The 16,033-nt window shown below is 35.9% G+C and overlaps 1 protein-coding gene across 2 annotated transcripts in view; it reads left to right on the forward strand.

The window, feature by feature from the left end:
• Positions 1-16,033, forward strand: part of ngfa (nerve growth factor a (beta polypeptide)) — a 29,045-nt gene that overhangs the window by 748 nt on the left and 12,264 nt on the right. The window contains exon 2 of one of the 2 annotated variants that reach the window (XM_047361085.1): positions 9,738-9,813. The exons of the other annotated variant lie outside the window; for it this stretch is intronic. The gene's annotated coding sequence lies outside the window, so the exon portion shown is untranslated. The remainder of the gene's footprint in view (positions 1-9,737; positions 9,814-16,033) is intronic. 2 annotated transcript variants of the gene reach the window in all.

The following is a 16,033-nucleotide window of genomic DNA, read 5'->3' on the forward strand; positions in this document are numbered from 1 at the left end:
CCTTGTGCTTGTATGGGTGTGCTTTTAAACATTTTTTTTTTACAGATTTCTGATTACAGCAAAATTGTATTTTGATGTTTCAAAGCAAGCTTGTGAGCTTAAAGCAGACGTTATGCCTGCCACTCCTACATGGAATTCTTTTCGGGCTTTGAGAGGAGGAATGTCATGACGAACAAACATTTACTCACACCAACCAACCTTAGATACCATGGGCCTCAGTAGTAACTCTGATTTAGCCGTGCACCACCTGCTGCTTTGATTTGGTCCTAATTTAAAAATAAATATGTTTTTGGGGGGTGTCTTGTACACCCATCAAAAAGCAAATGTAATACTAAAAAAGACACACAAAAAAAAGATAAGTACGGTGTTGTTATCTTGTTGGGTAATTTAAAAATATCAAACATAAATATCAAACATAAAGCTGTGAAAGGTAAAAATTCCTACGTGTTTTTTGCGGCTGGTGCAATCCAATATGGAAGCTGACTATTTCTAATGGTTCTCTTTAGGAAACACAAGATAAAAATTCAATAGTCTGGTTCATCAAACATCCCCTCAGGTTCACTTTGTCTTCATTGTTACTACAGCACATTCAAAATTCATTTTCTAAATAGATCTATTATTTTTTCTTGCTAAAAAAAAGAATTAATTTATGCTTGGGGAAAAGTTTGTAAGGGATCCTGTCAAAATTGCTGCATATTGATAAGAGGTGAACTAAATTATTTTCTAAATCTTGATTTATTCTTTACATGTGGTGTAATTCTTCTGTTAGCAGTGTATTGTGGCTGTAGCCTGATGACTGTGCAATTGATCTATAAGTTTAAAAGTTTTTTACTGTAAAATGGATATGCACCAACCTGTTTTACCACGCAGACTGAGAACTTTATCCAGTGCCAGAGCTATAAACGGCTTCAGCCATATGAAGTCGTGTTCATGCGTGTATGGAGGGCAGATGGACAGTGCTGTTTTCTCCCTGCAGACAAAGATGTCTGTGATTATTCATGACCCTCTCAGGTTTCTCTTTGAAGTTGAGTTACTGCTTTCTCTGTGTTAGCACCAATATGTTTCTGTGTGTATTGTTAATGCTTCTATTTTTGTGTATTTGTTTATGTGGACTATACTGTATGTCAAAGAAGGAGCAAGATGTATGAAGAACTCTGGAGTGAGGTGGCCAAAAAGTTGAATGTCCTGCATGTTAGTGCAAAGTAGTGATGAATGCTGGGTTACCCAGAGGCTGAAACATATACTATTATTAAGAGTTTTGATATGTGAAAATTGTGTATATTTGGCGGTTTTAAGCTACACTATATCTAAGTATGAACTAACAAAACTGTGTGCTAATTTTAGGTAGGCAAGATTAAAAAAGAGGCACAATTGTGGTATAAAAAAAGCATTATATCAAAATCATTACATTACTGATATATATTCTTATAATTTTAAAGCCCAATACAGAGAATAACTGTTGGAAAATTCGGATGTTTTTAACAAAACAAAGCAAACAAATTAGGTTAACATTGCCTGGTTCTCTCTTCCTTTTTTGTATCATAATTGTTTCAGCCTTTTGCAGTCATCCATGCAATTGCATCTTTCTAAATAATGGGCAAAATATAATTAGCAACATATCTACTTGACAGCAGGTTTTTGAACCTCAGTGCCTTATAGGGGTTGGGTATCAGAAATACAGAGATTATACTTTTCTTGTTACAGGGTTAGGTGTTTTATCTGACTGCTGATTGTTCAGGGGAAATAGGTTCCATTCATGGTCACTACAAAGAAATCACAGCATATAGTCTCGGTAAAAAGAAAGAAAGAAAGAAAGAAAGAAAGAAAGAAAGAAAGAAAGAAAGAAAGAAAGAAAGAAAGAAAGAAAGAAAGAAAGAAAGAAAGAAAGAACATCTTGTTGTCTTAAATAAACTACAAAGTGCTTGATATATGATCACTACTGTGTATAACATACATAACATCTTTAAACTCAAAATGTAATCTTAAAAATGTAATTCATTTGAAATTTTCACACTATTTCTACTGCTTTTCCAAAGCATTTTAAGGCATAAAGGTTTATTATTTCAAAAAATTAGACACCCGGTCTCTTACCAACTCTTTCCTCCCAGGTTTTAACTAACATTTATTTTGATCTGCTGTTTGGTTTGCCTCCTACCTCTGTGGATTGATTACTTAATGCCCAATTTCAGCTAGCATATAGAACCCCAGGAAAGTTATGCTCACAGACCCAGCCCTTTAAAGACATCATGGAATGATGGGCGCTGTCTAGACTGTATAGTATTGTATGGGACTCCTGGTAAGAGGCTAGGTTGGGATTGCACACCTGGGGGCCAACATAATGTGTGGATTCACAACCTGACTACACCTAAACACCAAAATGCACAATGCATTATTTTTGTTAGATCAAGTAGCTTGTTTCAATGTATGTTCCTGATTCAGTCATTTTTGGTCTTGGACATAGAGAGCCCTATAATCGTTTGCACTGATCAGTGGATTTTCCATCAAATGTTGAGTTCAGGAGCATATTGAAAGTGGAGAAAAGTAGAGTGACAGCAGTGGAGGTACAAACATTTAGATTCACTGAAAGTGTGTCCTCTGTGAATGATGACAGCTGTTCAGTTTCACATTAAACAAAAATGGTCTAAATTGTGAAATGTGTGACAAATATTTCTGTGAATTTTAGCTGAAATAGTATAGATGGAAATGTAAGTTACAATTTTAACCAGTAATATATTTTTCCAATTGCCACCTTTAGTTTGATGTCACATGGACTACTTTAAGGAAATAGCTTACAATATATTTGTAAAGAAGTTGTTGTTTTTTTTTTTTGTGGGAGAGAATAAATAAATTATCAGCAAATGACACAGTACCTGGAGTCAGTAGGTTAATGTGTAGTTTTTTCCCACATACAATAGGTGTATTTCTTATTACAACTCAACTGAAATTGTGTTTCATGGACTTACATGAATCCCATCTGAAGTTGCAATCATATCCTGGTTGGCTTTTTTTAACATATTTTAAAAAGTAAGTCTGGGTGGACTAAGTCTGAAAACACTTCTCTTCTGTTTGTTTTAGCTACCAAGTATTGCAAGTTTTATAAAAAAAAAAAAAAAAATTAGACAGCTGCTCGATAATAATCTCAGTTAAATGGCTGGAGTTGCTGAGATAACAGTAAATAGATCATTTTATAGAGATGCACTGATCAGAATATTGTGGCTCTTAAAATCTTTGGCCTGCTGATATTAATTTCTGCAGATTCTGATTTCTCTTTTACAAATGTAGCGTAAAATAAGTTATGATTAAGATAGGATTTTTTTTCTAGCCTTTCCAGCCAAAGGTGTTGTTAAGAGCGAAGGCAAGCTAATTGAACTTCTATTTCAATTAGTTTGATTAGTGCAGCTAGCATAACTGCAATCTTTGTGTGTATTCCCAAAAAATCCAGATTATTACATTACCTGTAGGATTTCCATAAGGGCATGTTCTATTACAGAGAGAGGTTGAACACTTAAAGGATAAAATAGAGGAACGGTTCTGTTCTTTATTTTGTCTTCCTGTTATCTGCTGAAAGTATTGCTCTTCAACCTGGATGATCTGCAAAAGTGTCTCAAACGTTCATTGAAAGTTGACAGTTTCCTTTTGAATTACTTTGTATATCTGTTTGCCTCCACTATCTTTATTTTAAAGTACCTCACTGATACTGAAAACATCAGACTCATTCATGCAGAAACAGCTTCCACACCATGATGGCTGTTGTCAGCATGACCTGTAAGTCCTTACTTCACTTGTTCACTGATCAGTGGAAATGAAACCAACTAGTATTTTTAAACTTAAGGGTGGATGAGTGATATGATAACCAGGAGTAAGTACTTAGTGGAATAGGGTGCAGCTGGGAAGGAACCTGAGCAGGGGAACTGAGGGAAGGTGACTAATTAACACAGAAATAAACACAGAGGAAACTAAACAGGACATAAAACGATAGTACTAACCACAAACTAAATACTAACAAAAATAGGAATCTAAAGCAATACATATAGAACAGAACACAAGAAAGCACTAAGATTCTCAACACAATGGAAAGGACTGCTACGCTATAACTGACAGTAATTAACAAGCCAACATAAGCCAAATACTAAACCAAATGGAAACCAGAAACACAAAGACCCACGACTTATGACATTTGACTTTTGTTTAGGGATGCATGGTATCAGGAAAACCTGAAGCTGCAATACTTTTGCTGGGTATGAATGTGATAGAATATCAGTTATGATTAATCAATTTTTTTCTTCATGTTTTCTTTAATTTTCTCTATTGCAATGTTCCCACCATTTTCTGTTAGCACCTCAGCTACCAAAAACATACATCTGTTATTGGCATCAAGGGGAGTTATAGTCAATCCATCTGGTCAAAGGTATTTATTGGCATGCAGTGTGAAAGCAGGGCAAATAAAAATATAATATATAACCAAAATTGCATCCATGCAGTCCATTGCCATTTTACATACATTGATATTGCAATGATGATTGTAATTCAATGTATTGCTCAGATCTGCTTTTGTTTTAAGTGGTGCTTTGCTTGTTTTCATCTGCAACACACAAATTTAAAAAGTCAACTTTAGAATAGAACATATTTTTGCCTCATATCTAAAACAATTTTACTACTTTAAGACTGAGATGTCTTCCTAACTGTTATTTCACAATTTCATTAGGTAGCTGACATTTTGAAACCAAAACATTTTCAGGCTCAGATAGGAAATAAAGTTTACTCTACAAGCAAAACATGTAATTAAGCAAGTGGAATCTCTCCATCTCTCTGTCTATAAAAAAACATAAGGATGTTTGAATATATACAGGAAGGCATCTATTTACAAGAGGTAAGGAGGTGATCATTCATGACTCAAAATATAAATTAAGCACTTTGGTTACCATTTCGTTCAATGAACACTCAGGTATAAGAACATCTGGTATAAAGCAACCACTTGTATGTTCTGTCTGGAGTCAATGGGAAGGCAAAAGGTCAGGGTTCATCCCTGGGATTTCACGTCTGAGCCTTTGGAGGAAAACTGGTATCAGGTGGTCATGGCAGGTCAGAATTTAAAAACATCAACGCAGAGCTCAGAATAGAGACCTTTAAGCATGAAAACTGGTTCTTTCTGTGATTTGTTTTTTCATAATTTAACTGGTTTGTTTCACTTGTAATATAAAGGAGTTTGTCTTCTTGTTAAGATTACTTCCTTTTCAATTTCTAATGTTATTTAACATTTAGAACTTTCTAAGTTTGGACAGACACATCTGCAGTTTCTTCATCCAGACCTGTTTTTCCGCCTCTTCCCACTGTTCAAAAGGACAACATAACAAACTCCCATGTTTGGATTTTTCCAAACAGAAAATTGAAGCCAGGGCTGTGCTGTGAGTCAGTGCTTAACTGTTTTTATCTGAATTTTGACAGGTGCTCCATCTAGGGTTCCTCTTTGCCTATGTGGGCTTCTTTTCTTATGTCTGTGCATGCACACGCGAGCACAGTATATACTTCAATACGTGAGTCCCAAGTGTGCAGACATGTCTGCTTATTCTGCATTTAATGCCTTTCTGGCCCTTAGCTATGAGTCGCTGTCTTTTCATGCATGTGCAAACACAGTAGCTGATAAATCATAAATTTGCTGAGACCTTCCTCAGAGTTGGAATAACAGTGCCGTGGTGCTGATCTGTTGACTTAGTGCACGTCTTCTGCTTTGATTTTATTTCACTGCATCTCTTTTTATGTATGTTTGTGTGTGTGTGTGTGTGTGTGTGTGTGTGTGTGTGTGTGTGTGTGTGTGTGTGTGTGTGTGTGTGTGTGTGTGTGTCAGTTTGGATTGTTTTGATGACACTCTATCCTTCTCCCTCTCCCTTGCTCTTTTTTCCAAATGGTAGTTTGGCTGCAGCTTGTCTGGACATGAACCTCTAACCTGTTGCCATCGTCATGGTAAAATACTTGCTGCTATACTACTTAAATTCATTTATAAAGTATTGACTAAGAAGCAAGCAACGCTTTTAGCTTTTCCAAATTTCCTACAGTGACATAAATTCATAAATTTCCTCTCTTGTACATTTCCTGGCAGAAGACAAACAGATGTAATAGATGCATTAACTAAATGGGCATGCTATTTTTCTAGCATTTGTACAAGTTGTGCACATGTGTGTACGTGTATGTATATGTCTCCTTGTGTTGGATACGTATTAAACACATGCACACACCTTAGCCCCAAGGACCAAAGTGAAGCCACTCACTGTGCACTTATTTGGATTGTTACAATTGGAGAATGCACAGAATGCAAAGGGATGAGCCACTGGCTAGTTGTTACAGACTGCTCTCAGCCGGCAGACAAAATTAAAATGCTTTCCGTGCTTACAGTTGTATCAGCTAGAGGGGACCCTTAAATCACTAAGACTTCACTTTTCTAGGCCCCTACCTTCAAATTTTCACCTAAAATCTGAGGACTGATGGCATGCCATTAAGATTTTTCACTGAACATTTGGGTTTTTCTGTTCAGGCCCTGCATAAAGTACTTGTGGAAGATCACATGCACAACCAGAAAACACAAGGAGTTTAACTGGAAAGCAGACACTTTATTTCTTTCACCATAGCTCCGCTCACACTTAACATGGCATGCTGCTTGTAGACAGGGATGGGCCTGGGAGGTCCCACACAGACAGGTGGTTGACATCAGCTGGAGGGGGGGTAGAGAGACACAGAAGCACAGAGAAAGAGAGAGAGTGATGACAGAGTGATGAAGAGACCACACACAACAGAAAATGGTGGGGTCAAGTCTTTAGTAAGCATTGTGACGGCACACTGACAAACGCAGAGAGCAACAACATTGGATTTTGCTTTTTTTTTGGTTTAGTTTATGGAAGACACAACTTTCTTTCATACCAAACACATATTACCAGAGGTAAGAGGTAAATATATGTTTTATAATAATGACCAGCAACTTTTGAAACTTAGGCAACTGTTTTCTTAGGGTCTCTGCTTAAAATGGCAGAATAAAAAAAAGCATCTATGATACTAATGAAAACACATTAAAAAATGTAGCTTACACATAAGTAATTACATTCACTTTATTTTATTTTGGCCCACAGTAAAATATTATTTATTTATTTTTTAAATCTAATAAACAGCATTTTATATATTAATAATATTTTAATACCATTTAAAATAAGCAAATAGTTATGTTTTTGGGATCTCCACATGAGAATATAAAATTGAATTATTTTCTATATTTTCAATATTTTCTATTTTATTTTTCAAGTCAAGTCAAGTTTATTTATATTGCAATTTTCAGCAACAAGGCACTTTTTGACAACATTTATTTGGCATGTACTTGGTGAAAAATCTAATTGGCTGGCAAATAAAAATGGAGATACAATTATGGTAATGGTGATGACATGACAAAACATCATCTGGAAGCCTTCCTGTTTCCAGGAGCAATCAACTTGATTTTAACATTAAAGCATTTAGAAATCAGTCAGTTATGTTCATTCATAGCCATGGTTTGTAGAAGCACACCTGTCTGATCTACAAGTGCTCTAATCTTAGATGCAAATACAAAATTGACAGACAGCATAAACTGAAACCTACAGACAGTTTCATCTGACTCAGTATGAATGAATTTCATCATTTATTTAATTGTGATATTGTGGTAATGATAACAATGTGCAGAAAACACTCCGCGTTTTTGGTTGAGGGCAACAGAAATAGGGAATAATGGTAAATATTTTGAGATACGTATATATTATGCTGGACTGATGGATAGACACACACATTTTAATCTAAAGTATAATTAAACATTCAAGATGTACAAGATGTGCACTCGCAGCAAGACGCTTCCTTGATATCCCTGGAGACCAAAGTCATTTTGCTCCATAGCTAATGTGAATTATGCAACAAGAATTTTAATTTCCAAGCAGAACTACTACACAGCACTCCTCTATCACAGTTTGTTGGAGCACATTGAGGAAGCAGTGCGGACAGAGTGTCCCCAAGGTAGAGTAGGAGCGGGGTTTAATTTGTGATTAAAAATATTAATGTTTTTGCAACACAAATTATACAAAGTAATACTCGCAAACTCATTTATTATTTGCATAAAACAAGGTAAGATGATGGAAAGCTCAGTTAGTAACACACTGGCTTAGTAATGGAGAGGGTCCAAGTTCAAAACTGGCTGGTGCTGTCATATCTGGTGTGGCGGAGGACCCCAGTATGCAGACGAGCAGGAAGCAGCGTAGCATGGTAAAAACAAGATTTAGTTAATGAAATTCACTTCAGCAGGTGGTGGCAGAAACTGGCATGGACAGGCAGGCAAGACAGGCTTGGCATGAACAGAACGAAAATAGAGTGAACCATCAAACTGTACTGTTTCCATGAGGAATGAACAGAAAAGCAGTGTATATATGGAGCATGGGGCAGGTGAAACAAGGAGGCTGATTACATGGTGCAGGTGGACCGAATGAAGCTGATTACTGGCTGACAGAGGCAGGGAGTGGAAACAAAACATGACTGGAACAAAACAGAAATTCAAGAACATGATCAAACCTAAGAAACATAATTGTAACAGAACATAAACCTATAAACACTATGAACTGAAAATATCCACAAGAAAACAAACCTAACAACTACAGCACCACCTCTAAAACAATAAACAGAAAGAGACTCCAAAACTCAACTGTGAAAACAAAAATGTGAAAAACCCAAACAAAAACCAAACAACCTCAAATCATAACAGGTGCTTCTCTTTTCTTTTTTTACTTTTTCTAGTCAATTGTGGCTGAAACAGGTCTCAGCTTAAACCTCTAATTAATGTGTGAAACTAATTTTAGAGGTAAAACAAAAATTACTTTTAAACCACATTGAAACCATATACTCTAAATTCAGCCAATAATTTTGTGGACCACTGAGAAATTGTTTAGATGTAATTTTAACCACAAATAATGCTTGCTGTGTTTGTTCTACACCCCAAAAACTATCACAAATTTTCATCTAATGTTGGATAAAACTTCCCAACTTCCTCCCCTGACAGCATAAACCCAGCAGGAGGGTCAAAGAAATAGCCCATCTGTTTTTAGTGTGTTTCCGTGTACATGCTTCAGTAACCAAAATGGGTATTCATTTTTAGCCACATAAAAAGAAATAATCATTTTTACGAAGCTTTGTTAGTTGGTACATTTTATTGAAATTAATTTACTGATAAAAGTGTTGGATTCTCTTTATAAATACCATAATGATGTAATCTTTTTGTTATAATGAGTCAATCATTGTTATTTAGATTTTGTGATCTTGAAAGCATGAAATTTTCATAATCCTATCAACCTAAGATGTTTTGGTTACGACTTTGGCCACAAGATTAAAAATAAGTCAAACTAAAAACAATTCACATTACAAGAATTTAAAATGAAATGCATAACGTAACATAAAGTTAACTTACAGTAAGTCATTTTTGTAAAGATCAAAAACACTATCTAAACACTATCTAAAATGAAAAGAATACAGGTTGAAAAGCTGGTTACCACCAAGTGTCGATAGGGAATTTAAACAGATTCTTCTTTTGCAGGACTCCAACAGAGCAGCCCACCAGATTTAAAGATTATAAGTTTACTGTTTACTGGAAATTAAAACAGATATACAGAATGCAAGAAGGAACATTCAAACTATGCAGTTTGCATATCCTCATTTCTGATGCAACTTATATTTTTTGTCTACAGAGCCACACCCATGTTTGTGGCACCAGGACAACAGCTCAGAAGGAGAAGGACACAATGGAAACTTTTGGGCGTCTGAGTGAGCACATCAGCCTCTTTATGCCCACATTTTACATCATGCAAATTTAACCGGGCAACTTGCTTATGATCGCTCCTCTGTTTTGTTTACTATACCGCACAGTCACGTGTGCAACAGAAACATATTTACTTATACGTGTCAATAAAGCAGAGATATGTGGGAAAATGAATCAAGTTCAGGCCGACTGGTGAGCCCCGTGACTCACCCTTAGTCAGTGTTCTGTATCAGAAACACAGCTAAGATTTATTTAATGTCATTACTGCTGAATTTCTCTATGGGAATTAATAATATATGAATCAATTCTACACTGTAATGATTTTGAAGTTGTACTGTGTAGGATGCTGTTAGATTAAATGAGACTTGTTGGATTTTGTACAGGGGGAGGAGACCTAAAACATAAAACACTTCTCTGTTAAACGTTTTTTGAGAAGAACCATTGTGCAGAAACTCTCCCTGGCCTCCATCCATGAGTGCTGTTGTAACTTCCCATAAGGCCATCTAATTCTACCCTTGAACTTTAACTCAATCTAGTTTAGCCTAAAACCTTCTCCTTTGTTGTTGTGCTTCTTTTTACCAAAATGTACTTTATTTATTCTATTCCCATTACAATCTAGTATTCCTAATCTCCATTCTTCTCCAATAACTTGTTGCCTCTCGCCATCCCTTGATGTTTCTGACTTCCTCCTCTCTATCCCTCCATCTTTATCCTTATCCGAGGCCAAACAGGCATTTTTGTATCTGGCCCTCCTCTCTCTTCATTGCTGTGGGATTTTAGATTCTCTCCAAGAAAGAGGAGTTATTGCCATAGTGTGCTAAATGATTAACCACTTGTCATGAGAAGATTGTTGAATGTCAAGGTCATAAAAGCTAGTGATCTGGAAAACATGTTCATGCATTTTATTCATCCTGCCTTCAAGGTCTGGAGGACTGGACTCCCACGTCCACTGGTCCACTTCAGGGAGCGGGTGGATTTACTGGGGCTGGGCCCAATTAAAGTGGGGGGAGCAAGGCCTTTCCTTGATACAAATGGAATGCTTTAGCTGCGGTTGTCTTATTGTCCAAACAACATATCTCTACATGTAGACTATTGCTTAAAACAGGACACTATAGAGGTAGCATCATTTAACTTGATTGCCTTGGAGGAGCTCTGATTCAGTAAAAGGGCATGTGCAATTTTTGCATTCTTTTATTTTAGTTGTATAGTTACAAGACACATTTTCCCACCTGAAAAAACTATAAGCTCACAAACAGCAAATGGTGTGAGACAGCTACAGCAATAGCCTTGATGGTTGGACTACTGCTTCAATGCTCGACCTGTCTGTTGTAGCCATGCCATGAAAAGTGTCTGTTCTTGTCTCTCAGCTTTAGGCGGTACCATCCTTTGAAGCCAAGATTTTAATTATTCCATATGATTGGAAGACCAATTGTACAAATGCTCTAAAATGTGACATTTTAAGGTCAAACTGGAGAATGAGACAGGGTATGTTTGTTCTCAAAGTTTATATGTGTTAGCCTTTCATACAAATAGACACAACAATAGTGTTTTTGTTCTCCCTAAACTATTTTACAGAAATAAATACCATAAATTCCGGACCACATTGCGCACCTGATTAAAAGCCGCATGCTCTAATTTTAGAAAGAAAACCAATTTTGTACTTGTACAGGCCGCACCAGATGTTAAGCCGTGGGTGTCCCACGTTGTAATATGATTTACACAGAAAGATATTACACATGAGGAATTTTTAACTTAATCCATATGGTAATATAAACAAATGCATATTGCAAATGCTTTTTTGCAAACCGAGGCTAACACGGCTACATTTAAATATACGTAAGTTATCATTAACACGCAAATTTCGTTGCTAATGCTGTTTTACTGAAAAGTGCATGAACAACATTCCAATAACTCCTAACTGATATACACTGCAGCCTACAAGGTAAAAAGTAATCGATCGCCTTATTCATCTTCTTCCTGCGCACTGAAACCATCAAAGTCCTCTTCTTCAGTGTCCGAATTGAACAACCTCAGGATCTCGTCACTCACTTTAGCCTCTTTGTTGATGCTCTCACTTGAGTGCACCCGGTCACGCAGTGGTCCAGCCGTTCGAAACCCGTTGGTGATTTTCCATGTTGATGAGGGTGAATATAAATGACTGATTTACAATACCGGTAATGAAAAAAAACATGCATTAGCCATTGTATAGGCCACAGTGTTAAAAGTGTGTGAAAAAGCGGCTTATAATCCGGAATTTACGGTAATGTTAAGCCAGTTAGACTACTTTTGCACTGCAAAAGAAAAAGTCAAACAAATGTTCTTTTAATAAAATAGAATGGATTTTCAAGACAGACCTCAAATTGTCTAAAACCTTTAATAAAAAAAACACATAACTTCAGCAAAAAAAAACAAATCCCTCATTGTATTACTTCATTCAAATGCAATTACTGCTAAAATGAAAGTCAGAAGATGTTTATTTTGAGGTTCTTCATGCCACAATGTGATACTGCTATGTTTGTTTTGGTTTCCCTTCATGAATATAACAATAATTCAATCTTACTCTTAAAGTGATTCATTGTTCAACTTACTGTAAGACAGTGCCTTCAAGTATTTTTTTGTGTCTTCTTTGAATCAACATTTTAAAAACCCACAACTGTAGAGTAGTATTTTCAAGAAATTATGTCTAGGATTTGTTACATTAGACAGTAGATGAAAATCAGATTTAGAAATATCTTGAGGGCACAGAGATGCAGGGATTCCTGGAAGGGTATCTAAGCGTTTTCAGAAAAGAATCTCTTATTGCTGTGACATTTAAACACAACCCTTCCAACCAAAAAGAATGTGACTTATAGTCCACGTCTTTTAGAATGTGCTTCAATTATGTATATTCTATCATGCAAATAGGATTGGAGTTGTAATCCGTATCAAGGTCTGCCAAGGTTTAAAAAAGTTTGTTTCAAACCTCCAAAACTCTTCTTTTATACTGTTCTTAAGGTTTGAATTCCTTTCCATCTGATGCCAAAGAAAGTGTTTTCTCTGCAAGTAAATTGTTGTGCACTGCTGCTCAACTGGCTGAAAGAAGACTACTGTCTACTTTTCCTTACTTGCAAGAAATAACTTTTCATATGCTTAAAAATGTTTCCTGTTGCAAAAAACACAAAAAGTCATGGTGTGCAAATTAAAGTTGTAGCACCCAATTTAAACTACAGTCATTAAGCTAACAAGTAGCCTGTGTGTTAAGCCGCTGCCTGCAGGTTGGCTACCCAAACCGCCAGTCTGAATAATTAACTAGCTAATATATGCTTGATATACTCCAGTGTTACCCTACAAGGAGCAGAATGATAAAAATAGATAATATTCTGCTCAATTTGCACCTGAAAACTACTGTAAAATTTAGTGGGTGTTTATTTTTTATTTTGAAGAGCATGTTTTGAAATTAAAATAACAAATATTATAGACAATACTAGTGTTGTTGTAATAATAGCAAATGTTATTTTAGCATCTAAAAAATGCACTTGTTTAATGCAGCAGAAATCATTTTGGGAGGTAAACAGGTGTTAAGTTGGTCAAGTCACTAAGCAACTACAATTAAGTTGTTTAGATGCCAAAATAACAGATGTCAGCCAAAAGCAACTTTTTCAATGCAGCTTTGTTGTCGAGATGGAAATATTTAGTTTTCTTCCAGTCACTACACAGACTAATCATTATTTGGGGTCTAATTTTTCTATAAACCAAAATCTGAAATAAATAACACTTTTTAATTATTTGTTAATTTATTGCAAGTCAGGTTGTGATTGCAACTTTCACGAACATAATCGTATATCAGATGTTTTCCTAACATTGTGCTCCCCTAATACAGTAGTACCATATAACAGATAAACAGTTCAGACACATCATAATTTTGGTACCACCAAAGGTGAAATTCTAGAAGAACCAAGCAGGAGGTGTAGATTTACTGCAGATATCTAACTGGTCAAAACAAATCATCATCTGTGGTGTTGTTTCAAATGGATCACGCAATGTGAATAAAAAATCACATACAGCAGGTCAGGGATCTTCAGCTCTAGTTCTTAAAAGCCAATGTCCTGCAACGTTTAAATGCATCCCTGCTGCAGCACACCTGACTAAAATGACTGAATCACCTCCTCATTATGTTGTGCACAGACCTGCAGCAGGTTAACTAACCACAATTTTCATAAGTATTTGTCCAATTGATATAAAGTGGAAAATTACTCTCACACAAACACACATATAGAGGAGCTGTTTGGATTGATCGAGTGTAGCTTCACAGACAGTGTGACAGTTAGCAGCTGAGCCCACCTACATTTAGAGGATACTGTTCACAGCAGAAAATATAGCAGGCAACACCTTTGCCATTTACAGCCATGTTGTGCAATGTAATGGAAAAACACCAATATTGTGTGACTTGTACAAAAAAGCCATCATACCTGTTTGTAGTTCATCTGAATAAAGAATATTGTGGAGTAAAGGTGCTTGTAGACACAAGTGTTTTCAACAACACAAATATCTTGAAGTTATATACAAAGTTTACAGGATCCAAACTAAAATCTTATCTCACATGTTAGGTTGTCTTTAAAGAGGCCACTGTGAGGCTTCTATGGCAGGCATTAGTTTAAACTTCCAGTTTTAGTTGAGTTCCTAATGGGAAAGACGCATATAATCTAACCTTGAAGATCACTGGATTTTTATCATGAACAATAACTGTGCAATTTTCCTCAGAGACGAGACAATAATAATTCAACCCAGCACTCTCCACCTGCACACATGAACTTTCATGGTTCTGAAATCTGGTCTCTGTTAGACACAGAATCTGCTATGTACTCAGGAAGTACCCTTTGGCTTATAACTGTGAGCAGTAGGTCAGATTCCAGGAGCAAAAAGAGGGGATACAGACAAATGAGAGACAGACAGGGAAAAAAAAAAAACAGCAGCAGTATGAAAGAGCAGAATGAGGAATTTTTTCAAAGGTTTTTTACAATCCCTTGCTTTTATTTTCCACACCAAAGCTGCTCTGATTCTCCCAGGATGTCCCTTAAATACACTTTTATTAATTTTTCCACAGCTAATAACAAAAACATGTGTGAGAACTGTCTATATATACTCATTACAAACCTTTGTTAACCTAATAATCAGAGTGTCAACTTTCAGTGTCTAACTTAAAACCCTATTGCAAGAAAATTTTTAGAATTGGTTAAAGAAATATTTACCTAACTTCAGAAGTATATTAGAGGAATACTGCAAAATTAGGAAGCATTCTGATAAAATCTCACACCTGCATGCATACCTGTATATGGCTGTCAGCAGAGCTTCAATGAAAGATCCATCTTTTTGACATTTAATAGAAAAATACATTCAAAGAGTTGAAATTCTGTACCTGTGGGCTACAAAGTTTAGGAATGTTGTAGAGCACCACACAGTACATCTATCAAGTTAATACAAGTTGATGTGAAGAACTGGTGTCATAATTGTGTTTTCCTTTGGAGCGTTTTGACTTTTCAACCCTTTGGACAGTAAAAGTGGTTTTGTACTGGAAATGTTGCATCATTTGACATTTTACTGGGGAAAAAAGTGCTTTAGCTGGAAATGTATGTCTGTCACTTTGACACTGGTTGTCTCATTCTTCCAGTGTCTTGGACTTCAGGGCAGAAACTGTAATGTTTCCAGTATTTCTGACTTATAACAGGTCACATAGGTCTCACACCATATGCATGGGGATACAGATGATGTAAATCAAAATTCCATTAAAATAGCTTAGTTACCACAAACCCATGAATTTAAGGTACTCACAAATGTGACGCCCCACAGTTAAAATGTTCTACCAAAATACAGTTTTGGCAAAAAGTTTAAAGCATCACTCTCACATTGCCTTTCTATGCATTTGATCCAGTAGCATACACAATTTGATTACATCAATAGAATGGATTTTGTTTTACAAGTCAAAAAACTGCTATAGAATCAACACAACAACAATTCAAACATTTACACAACTGAAGTCATGGCCTCAAATTTTTTATGAGTCACACCTAATGTTTTAAATGCCTTATTATCAATGAAAATTAAGATACACTGAAAGAAAACTGTTATAGCTACAAACCCTTACTGAAACTGGTGTTAACAGGTCATATTTAGCTATTTATGGCTCTTGGTATACATTATTAACCCACAAAATCGAATAATAAAAACAAAACATCCAATACTCAATCA

Source organism: Girardinichthys multiradiatus, chromosome 1 (assembly GCF_021462225.1).
Source record: "Girardinichthys multiradiatus isolate DD_20200921_A chromosome 1, DD_fGirMul_XY1, whole genome shotgun sequence".
NCBI lineage: Eukaryota > Metazoa > Chordata > Actinopteri > Cyprinodontiformes > Goodeidae > Girardinichthys > Girardinichthys multiradiatus.